Source organism: Triticum aestivum, chromosome 4B, assembly GCF_018294505.1.
Source record: "Triticum aestivum cultivar Chinese Spring chromosome 4B, IWGSC CS RefSeq v2.1, whole genome shotgun sequence".
Taxonomy (NCBI): domain Eukaryota; kingdom Viridiplantae; phylum Streptophyta; class Magnoliopsida; order Poales; family Poaceae; genus Triticum; species Triticum aestivum.
Window position 1 is genome coordinate 242,785,860 of NC_057804.1, and position 10,500 is coordinate 242,796,359.

Here is a 10,500-nt window from a genome sequence, read left to right on the forward strand (position 1 = left end):
TATTGTTGTGCTAAATTTTTTAGCACTTTCATTTTGGACACAAGTGAACAACATCACTCTAAAAAGTGAACCACATCCGATGACCAAAAGCACTGCATGCGTTGATGTAGTCGACTGATTTTTAAAGCACACGAAACAATTTTGCACTTCATACATAGATGAGTGGACTGCATGTCTTTTCGTGTATTTTTCCTATTTGTTTTTCTTTTCTTGTTTTTTGTTCGCCTATACCTATAAATTAACCGCACTACACAACAAAGTCAAGAGTACAACATCCAACAATTAACTGCACTGCTTAAGGCATAACAAGTTTTTTAACGCAAAAAAAGCATCAAGAATAAACAACCATTTTTTGGTTTCCACGAATATGCATTGCACTACAAATATGAACGCTGAAATAAGCATCTGAAACTCCATGGGATCCAACTGTACTGCTGTGTATTAGGTGGCTACCGAACTACACGCTGCTATGTGCAAAACCACGTGCATGTCGCCGATGAGCTGCACGGCGTCGCCATCAGTACTGCTTTTGTCGGGGGCGCCTGTGGCCTCGTCAAGCATAATTTTTTTGACAAGAAAAGAACACAAGATCCCCGTGGACGAGCTGCACCTCCACGCGCGCCGAACCTCACCGCAATTCCACCGTCGCTAAACCGCGCTGCAATTTTTGCAACGTGCTTACCCCAAAAAAAAGAACAGCACATCCACGGGCGCCAAACCACACGACCCCACGCACCGAACCGCACGCCGTCGGGGATGAGCTAGCACAGCCACGATTGCACTGCACACCACGGCAGCGGCTTCCACACAGGAGGGGAGTGGGGCGGCGCAGATTAGGAGAGCTCCGCCGCGGGGCTGATGCAGGGCAGCAGGGCAAGGCAGGGCCATGACAGAAAGAACATCTCATCTAGGCAGGGGCGTGGGGGGAACAAGATCAGTGCTGGTTGGTGGCGACGTAGACTGGGCGCGAAGGATCTCGCTGGATCCTCCACGAGGGCGGCGCCGGAGGAGAACCCTCCTACCTCTTTTTTCTTTGCCCGTGGCCTCCTACCTCCACTTAGTGGACCACATGCCCTGGACGGGCGACCTGCAAACGAAGACAGGAACGAGGGTGAGCAGGGAATAGGCGATGCAGCTCGTCAGCATCGGGGAACAGCATCACACCTCGAGAATGGGCGGATCCGGTCAGAGGAGAGGGGAGCCCTTCGGTGATGGAGATGCAGTCTAGAGACGGCCGAGGGAAGATGGGGGGTTGGTTGCCGCATCCATGGCCGTCGCGACCGATTCCCGTGGTTTAAAGGCGCCGGGAGCCGATGGTGGCCGGAATCCGATGGTTGATGCCACGCCAGGAGCCGATGGCGGCCGGATCCGGCGGTTTGAGGCCCCGTTGGGGGCTGGTGGTCGCCGGATCCAGCGGTTTGAGGTCATGCCTGGGGCTGGTGGCGTCCGGATCCGATGGTTGGGATCGCGCCGGAGGCTGTTGGCAGCCGGATCCGGTGGTTCAGGCCACGGCTGGGGCTGGTGCAAGCGGAGGGAGCGGGGAGGAAGAAGGTTGGGGAAGCGGGGAGAGGAAGGAGGTGGGCTGGGGGTGAGGGGGTGCGGGGCAGGGAGAGGGATGAAGAACGTGGGGTTGGGGCTGGGGTTAAGGTGGTTGGAGGTGGTGCGGCGTCCAGGTGGGGAAGAGATTGTAGCTACCAGGTTCGATCGGAGGGGTTATCAGAATAAGAAAGCGGTGTGCAGAATAAGACTCTTAAGGGTGTTATCATAATAGACCCACCCTATATATATATATATATATATATATATATAGACACACACACACACACATATGTGTGTGTCTTTGATGTAATACATATATTCTCTCCTACAACCTTGTTTCTTCCCTCTGTTCATGTTTGATAGTTATATGCTCTCTGCTTGCTGCTGCTTCTTCTTCTTCCCACACCTCTCTGCTGTTCCTCTCCCACGTCTCCTGCTGCTGCTCCTCCCTCTTGCTTCGTCACTGTTGCTTCTCTTCTTCCCGTGCCTCACTGCTGCCCTTCTTCTTCCCCTCGCTACTCCGAATCTTCTCCATTTGCTGCTGCTTCTTCTCCAAGCCTCCATGCTGCTGCTGTTCCCCTTCCTTGCTGCTATTTCTTTCTGAAGAAAACGACCATGTTGTCCTTCTCTGAATCCCTAACTCGTTGTTGCAGTTTCTATCTCTTTCTCCCTCTTTAATTCACAGGATTTAGTACTTGTATATAATATAGTGTATGTGTTCTGGGATCTGACTAGTTGATGCACCTATATAAAATAAGTTTGCAAATGTTATATTTGTCACATGTGTGGTACATGTATTCCAGTGCATGTATGTGTTGTCACAGTGTGTTCCCTTTTTTGCAAAAATATATTCAGTTTTGTAGTCCACGTATTAGCTCAAGTTCTTGTGAGATAAATGTGTGATATATATATATAGAGAGAGAGATAGAGAGAGAGAGAAAATCCATCCTATCATCCGGTGGTAGTTATCTCACATGTCTCATATACTAGCATGTGGTACTATATATACTATTTTATTATTTTAAATACGTTCATATACTATATCTAAGATATTTCAAAACAAGTTACATGAAAAAATTGCATATGAGCACATAGTTTTTGTTATATTTGTGAAATACGTACATATTTGTATGTAAAAAAGAGCATACTCAAAAAATGGTACATACTACCTAAAAATTTGTATATATACTGCCTAATCATTGTTATATCCTACATACTACACGTACATACTCTCGGTTTCGACAGATACTACATACAACATATAAAACGCAAGTGATGATAACTACCATTACTTGTAGCAAACATTTGTCATATATATATAGGGCTGGACTATTTTGTTAGTGGTAACAGAATAATATTCTGTTACTATCAGCTCTATATAGGAACCGATCACAACTTTCCGAATCGGTGCCCCAGATTTACAAAGCCCACTGAACTTGGATGGCCCGAATGAAAAGACTCCTCTACAACAGTCAGTCCTCCACCATCTTCTCCACAAAAAACCACTCCACACTCCTCGCACATTCTACGTCGGGCGAGCGGCCGCCCCTGCCCCCGACGCGCTGCCGTCCCTTCCCCCTGACGCCCGCCCCCCTCCCCCAGCGAGCCGGCCGTGCGGCCCCTCTCCCCCAACGCGCCACCACCTCCTCCTGAACGCGCCGCCGCTCACCGCCCCACACCGTCGCGGCTGGCCGCCCCACCACCACCCCGCCTCACCATGAAGGCTACCTCCCTGCACATCACCCATGCCTTCCGGTGCACGACGACACACTGCCCGGCGTGCCGTCTCCCCCGTTGCTTCCTCGCCTCGGGTGCTGCTCCACCTTTCGGTCCTTGACGAGCCCCTGTGTAGAGGCTTCCTCCTCCTCCTCCTCTCAGGTCTGCCCCCTTTAACCCTCTCAGTTCACATTTGCTAAAAATCCACAGTACTGGTTTGGGAATTTTGGTAGTTCATTTTGCTAATCTACTGCAGCACAAGGGAGGGTGAACGGGTTGCAGATGGGAGACGTTAACCTCATCCTGCCCCCGAGCTGTTATGCTTTTGAATGTTCTGACTTTTTTGTGGATTTCTCTTTGGTGCGTGAGGATTAAAAGAATTCAATCTTTTTAGATGTTCCTATATTTGAGAAAAGGAGAAAAGTAGAATGCAAAATATGATGTACCTATGATGTTCGGATTCTTATTTCAGTTCAATTTTTTAATTTCATTTAGTTCAACTTCTGTTGTACTGTTTGAACTTGCAACCTCAATGCCTTAACTCATCGTCTCAATAGAAAAATGTACTCATTTGTTTGCGGCTAAATAGAACTGTACTCATGGAAGTACTTGATGGATTGCTACGGACCAAAAATGTATAACCCTATAAGTTCAAAATATATAACCCTATAAGTTCATTGAAAAGCAGAAGCAAAATAAACCAAAGATAATGAAGCACAAAAAAGCAATGGAATTCGCAAGGAAAACATAATAAGTTCTAAGGAAATAAATATATAAGTTCATATTTCAAAGCAAGCAAAGTATTTGGGAACTAAAATGAAGTATTTCAAAGTACAAAGATCTTTTTAGGTTTCTCTGTGAACATCTAATGTTACTGTACATGAACTTGGTTCTTTTTACATGAATTTGAACATTGGCCCCATCCGACAAAACCGTTTGATCTGCACTTTTATGCCCTCTGTGCGTCGCGTGCCTTGCTTGGCTTCCCCAATTGAGAAGGAAGGAGGAGCCTAGCCAGGAAGACGCTCATCGTCAGCCATCGACAGAGAAGGAGGAGCGCACCAGCAACCTCTAATTTTAGTTCAGTTCAATATTCTAATTTAGTTCAGTTCAATATTCTAATTTAGTTCAGTTAAATTCTTATTTTAGTTTATATTCTTGTGCTTCCATCTAGTCTGTATCAAAGTTTTGGTTGTGCCATGCATCACTCTTCAAATCAAACATTTGCTGTTCCTAGATAACAAAAAAGAGTACTGTTAAATTTAGTAACAACTTACTGGTGTAGTTGTTTCTACCGAGAAACTCATTGAATTTATACTAGAGTTGCCGATACTACAAATTCTACTACAATTACTGCACATTGACTATGTCATCTTTGCCATATTTGTGCAGACTCTTGGACTTTCACATGCTCTGCCTTCATCATGTCGATCTGCAACCCTATTGTTGGCTTAGTGGTGAGTACCAACCTAAACATAGTTCTTGTGATGAAAAATGCAGTACTGGAGCTAGATACTTTTACACATAATTCATACTAAACTGTAAGTTATCTCTGAAGCACTCTATGCAGGAAATTATCTCACGAGTTGTGTGTAGCGTTTGTGCCTGGTGGGTGTTCGTATAAATCCCTAGGTGGCCACTGTTGTCCAGTTTTGTGTGCTTCAAACATGTTACAAATTCTTTTCTAAACAAATTATTAGCATGACAAAGGATTTTTTTCTTATTTTGCTGCACAACCATGGAAGTTTAGAATACATCAACAGTCTATGTGCGTCCAGCAGAGGTGATTTTTGTGCTCGACTAATGCAAGCCTTTTTTTGTGCTACTTAGTAGTTTATGTAAATGCTAGTGAGATGAATAGCTATAGGAGTGGTTTGTGCTGATAATACATGGCTCATATTTTTTTAACGGATACTTGTGCAGAACGCTCAAGACACAGCAGCTCCCAGGCCATTCACCGTCGGCACCATAGTCCGTTCACCACCGACACCCAAGGCCATTCACGGACGCAGCGATGAGATTTGGCCGTCGTCACCCACGACCGCGCACTCGCATCGCTCCAGCTTCAAGTAGTGTCCTCCTCTAGCTGCATGTCACGTTCTCCTCCAGCTGCAGGCTAATGCTATGGTGCACATTCAAGGCAGCAAGCAAACCACAGGTCGCAGCGCCGCTGTCGACCACATGTGCGCATGCATGCGATTGATGCGTGTGTGCTTTAGGTATGCATCTCAATGCCTCCTCCCTTCCCCTTTTCATGTAGCATATTCTGAAAAAATTAGACGCTTTCAACTGAATAAAAAATGTGTCACACAAGTTCAGGTATAACTGCGGCAGGACTACAGAAATCTGAACAAACAAAGCTCAAACCAAAAGCTAATGTACGTGTGATGTCCAGTTTCTTCCTTCGGTTCAGTTCAATTTAATCCGTTCAATATGTGCAGTTTAATGGATGAGTGTTATCTAGATCCTTTTAATCTGAAGGTAGTTGCACCACTAAGGAAAGTAAAAAAACCAGTATTTTCTATAGACAAGAAATGGGCATTTGGCTCAGTAATCGTCCATTACTAGAGGTATTGTCACTTGACCATTTTCCAGAACTAGTTTCAATTCGTGGACTCTACCGGCACTTGCAAAATCAAAGAGGCTGACCATACCAAAGTGCCCAAAGTTGAAGCAAAGGAGATGAGATGCTACAAAAAAGGTACACATGCTAACAGTAGTTTTATCTTCCAGCCTTTACTCTGCTCTTGTCTGAAGTTTCTGAAAGCAAATCATTAACTTGAAACTCCCCACCTCTTCAACGGGTCTAGCCATAGCTGCACGCAGCAGAGGATAAAAAATGCATGGATTAATTTGAACAAATCACACATAGGCTATGGGCTACAGATCACACACACATATTAGCAAAATGTGCTATAGATTAGATTGATTGATACCTCCTAGTGTAGTATTTCTGTAACTGTATTTGGTCTGCACTTATAGGATTTAGGGAAGTACTGCAAAAATGTCTTGCATTTAGTTACAGAGATAGTATCTGACAAACAACATCAGTTCTCATATAAAAAAAGTGTCTTAAGTCTACCTTGCAAAACAACATCAGTTCTGTACAAAGCAGCAATCTCTCACACAGTACAACAACTTGTTGTTACTTCTATGGAGGCACTGACCTCGTAATTTTTTTGGACCAACCACGGACTTGAGAATTAGTCATGGTGCTCACTATATTCTCTCAACCTTGATTGTCTTGCAGTGCTTATAAACTTAATTGTGAATAGAACACTTTATTTCTTGTTTTTTTATACTCAGAAGAAACCTTGTGAATGTTCAGATCAGGGAAACAGGAGGGCTCACCAATAAAAGGCACTAAAAAGTATAGAAATTTATAGGGGTGGGTGAAGTACAAGAATACAAAAAGTTAAGAGTTGAGAAAGAGAAAAAGTTCAGAGGCCTCTTCCAATCACAAACACACGCCTCTGGCTACTTGAGATGCGCCGGTGTCATCGCCCATCCAAAAATCGCAGTGCCTATTGAGCTGCTTTGTCAAAAGCTTGCATCGATAGTTAACCCGGTACTATTACTGTTACCTTCTATTATACAAAATTTAGAGCTTCAGTCCAACTATGTTGCTTCTGCGATTATCCGTACGTAGAAAATCACACTAAAGATTGTTTTGTTCTCTGAACCTAAACACATTTTTTCTTTGAGCTTAAATGCATTTATTCTCTGAACATAAATGGGATGGTTCTCTGAACTTAAGTGTGTGTGTTCTGTGTGTATTCTGTGGGTGTTAGAGAACAATGAGTGTTGCCTGTCAACTACTGGTTTGGCCAGTTTCAAATTTTGGCCTAGTTGAACTTTTGATAGAGCATCGGTTTGTTCTCAGTTCTAGTGCACTCAAAGCATAAGGAGGGTTTGACCTGTTATTGATGGATCACTATAACTTAACTTATCATGTCAGTTCTAGTGCGACACTAGCTAAGGTACAAATGTACTGAATGTTCACACCTTTAATCTTTTAATTTTGTGAACAAACATCAATTCCGTAGGAAAAAGGAACATAATAAGTCAACTTTGCAAGTGCATCAGTTCACCTTGAATAAAATACAGAAGTGCACCATCAAATTTTCCGTCAGTTCGCTTATAAAAAAATAGAAAGTTGGTTGTGTAAAGAAAACCGGAGAATCAATGTCAGTCTAGAAGTTCACTAGGGAACTCCAATCCAAGCAAGTGCACTTGTTAGAGAATTTTTGGTTTACTATATTTTATAGACTGCAGAAATTTTGAACTTACTATTTTGAAATTTTCGTTGTCATTATGCGAAGTTGTACGCTCGACTAAAAATTGCCTTTTTTGATCTTTTGTTCTGAACCGTTTTTCTGAACTTACTATACTGTTTGTGTACATTATCCTCTCGTTAGTTTTGTGATTTTAGACAAAGTTTCAGCCTTCGAGCAATAGCTCGTTCACCACGGGTGCTTGCAGCCGTCCAGGTCCAAGTCGAGGGTTGACGCGAGTCCAAGTAGAATCGCACCCACCATCTTCACTAGCACTATGCAACCGCCAAGTCGAGACAAGGAAAAAAGTGAAAGTACATGTTTTGAAAATTTGTATGTTCAAAGACATAAACCTCATATGTTCAGGAAAGAGTTTCAAAACATTTTTGTGCTTTTTACTTCAGAGTTTGTCTGCTGTTTCAACTTTCGTTTTAACCTTTTTGTTTCTAAACTCTGCATCTTTTCTGTTTACAGATTGTTGGCATGATTCTTAAATTGGGGACTGGAGTTCAAGTATTAAATCCAGGCAAGTTCAAAAAATAAACTGCAATAAGTTCTTGTTTATTTAGCAATATATAAGTTGACTGTGCAAAAATCAGTGGTTTAAATATGAAAGAAGAATGTAAAAGGTCCAACATGCGCATGTTGCCAGTGCCCCTAGTAGGCCTCTACCTCCGACTGCCAGTGCAGCTCACGGCTACCTGTACTCCTCCAACATGTGCACGGTTGCTGCTCTCCTCTGCTTTCTCTCTCTCTTGCATGATGTTGTTGCTCCTCTCAAATCTCTCTAGCTCTATTAATTCATGATGCTGCCTCATCTCTGAATTGTTGTGGTGACGCTGAGGTTTTGTTGTCACCCACAGGATCCCCTGCCTCCATGTCCATATTCAGATGTGCTGCAAGTTCAATTGTTTCAGTTCGAGCGGGTGCACAAAACACAATATGTAGTTCGTACTGTCCACATGTGCTGCAAGTTCAATTGTTTCAGTTCGAGCATTTGCTACCCTAGTCATTTGTTTGTTGCTAAAATGTCGGAGTCATACTTCTCATTCTTGCATGAATTTTTATATACCATCGTGTTTATTTCTAAATGCCAGTCACTTTTTTTTGTCGTCAGGTGTTTGCTTAAATGCCTAAACAAAGATCTATTTTAGTTCAGTTCAAATTCTAGTTTTAGTTCAGTGCAAATCTTATTTTAAGTTCAGTACAATTTCTTATTTTAGTGTGAGCAATCCTTCAAATGTCTTGCCTTATATTACTGCTCATCCATCATATCATTGTGTACTCTTTCTTGATGTCAGTACACAGAACAAAAAATTTTTACATCAAATTGACAATTTTTAATCTCTTCTATGTTAGTATAGGCTACATGTATACAACATTTAATCTGTAGTAGTAGTAGCAGTTTTTCTATGTAAAGGAGCAGCGGAACTCCAGTAATTTGTGAGAATATCACTTTGGATACATGAGTGCAGGATTAATACATTGTTAATTATTGCAGGTAGGTCAGACCTTAGAAGCCACTTGCAGCCGCACTTGCCAGCACCCGCGACGAGCCACCCCACCGGCCCCCAAGGCGCGCCGTCCCACAGTCCGCTGGGCGTGGCGTCCTCCCGAAATAAAATAAATGGTCAGTTTGAATTTAAAACCATGATTAGTTTGAATTAAAAAAATGAATGATCATTTTAAATTAGAGAGAATAATCAATTTGGATAAAAATTTGTTTTGAATTAAAGAAAATAATCAGTTCAAATTAAAAACAATGACCAGTTCGAATTAAAAAACATTTTGAATTATAAACAATGATATGTTCAAATTAAAAACAAGAAAACCGGTTTCAAAAAATAGAAACATAGAAGTCTTAATTAAAAAATGATCAGTTCAGTGTTTTGAAAAAGATTTTAATGCAAAATCCTAGTAAGTTCAAAATAAAAAAAGATTCCATTTGAAGCGTTTGAAAAGTTTGAAAAAAGATTTTTGCTCAATTTCGACAGACGTTCAATCTCTGTAGGTGGAACAGTTCGAAGGGTCAGAAAAGATGGTGTTAAAAAATTTAACTTCACGAAAAAATTATAGTTTAACTTCACAATGAGCTGCCAGATTATATTTGAAAAGAAACCAAAAAATATAGTGCATCTTTCCCCTGTAATATGTATTGTGTGATGTAGTTAGTATGCTGAAGATGAAGTTTCTTGTCGAACTTTTCCAGTTAATATGATGAGTTAGTATTGTGGTACTCTGTTGCAAGAAATACCATGCCAAATGTATGCAAGTACAGAAGTTGCACACAAACAGAAGTTTTGTTTTAGTGAGAAAAATGCATACTGTCTTCTATAACTCATTTTACTTCACGGTTTCTTCACCTGTTTGTTATTTCCTATTTATCCTAATTTCTAAATGTTCTACTCAACTTCAGCGCCATGCTCAATCCAACCTCGTGGCTTCTGGGTGTCCGAGTTCGTCGCGACCATCAGTTCGGAGACCTGCGTCACTGCCCGTGACGCTACAATGGCCACCTGCATCATTGTGTGCTCCGTCAACGGCCTCCTGCACAAGGAAAGGCAACAAGAGTAGAGACGTCTGAGATGCTCTGTTCTAGCAAGGTGGCTGATTATGTTTGTCAGTTTGTAATACTTTGGCCGCAGCGTACTTAGGTATCTTTTTCTGGCCGGAGCACGATCGGAGCTTATGTCAGTACGAACTTTGATTGTGATGGTACTACAAACTCTATAAAAAAACCAGCAATCCATTTTTACTGGTACCTTTTATACAATTCACATGGATTGTGCCCCTATTACCAACTGTGGTAAAAAATGCATTGTGCTCACCATTTTATTTTAGTTCTGTCAGTTTGTAATATTTTAAAGAGAGGAGGTAAAAGTGAAGCATTCAGTTTTGTATTATAAAAAGTGTTAATGTGAGAAACTTCAAAAACATCTTGTTTAACAAGTTCTACTTGTTCTGTGTATAG